The sequence below is a fragment of the Notothenia coriiceps genome, unplaced genomic scaffold (assembly GCF_000735185.1).
Source record: "Notothenia coriiceps isolate Sejong01 unplaced genomic scaffold, NC01 NC01_scaffold00008959, whole genome shotgun sequence".
In the NCBI taxonomy this organism is placed as follows: Eukaryota; Metazoa; Chordata; class Actinopteri; order Perciformes; family Nototheniidae; genus Notothenia; species Notothenia coriiceps.
The window spans coordinates 122,652-123,084 of NW_011341660.1; the positions used below are offsets into that span (position 1 = coordinate 122,652).

The 433-nt window shown below is 48.0% G+C and overlaps 1 protein-coding gene across 1 annotated transcript in view; it reads left to right on the plus strand.

Annotated features, from left to right (window-relative positions):
* The window catches only part of setdb1b (SET domain bifurcated histone lysine methyltransferase 1b), an 8,665-nt gene that overhangs the window by 291 nt on the left and 7,941 nt on the right, over positions 1-433 (plus strand). The window lies entirely within an intron of this gene.

Here is a 433-nt window from a genome sequence, read left to right on the forward strand (position 1 = left end):
CTGCACCAGGCTGGGAAGACTGAATCTGCAATAGGTAAGCAGCTTGGTGTGAAGAAATCAACTGTGGGAGCAATTATTAGAAAATGGAAGACATACAAGACCACTGATAATCTCCCTCGATCTGGGGCTCCACGCAAGATCTCACCCCGTGGGGTCAAAATGATCAAAGGTGAGCAAAAATCCCAGAACCACACGGGAGGACGTAGTCAATGACCTGCAGAGAGCTGGGACCAAAGTAAGAAAGGCTACCATCAGTAACACACTACGCCGCCAGGGACTCAAATCCTGCAGTGCCAGACGTGTCCCCCTGCTTAAGCCAGTACATGTCCAGGCCCGTCTGAAGTTTGCTAGAGTGCATTTAGATGATCCAGAAGAGGATTGGGAGAATGTCATGTGGTCAGATGAAACCAAAATAGAACTTTATGGTAAAACT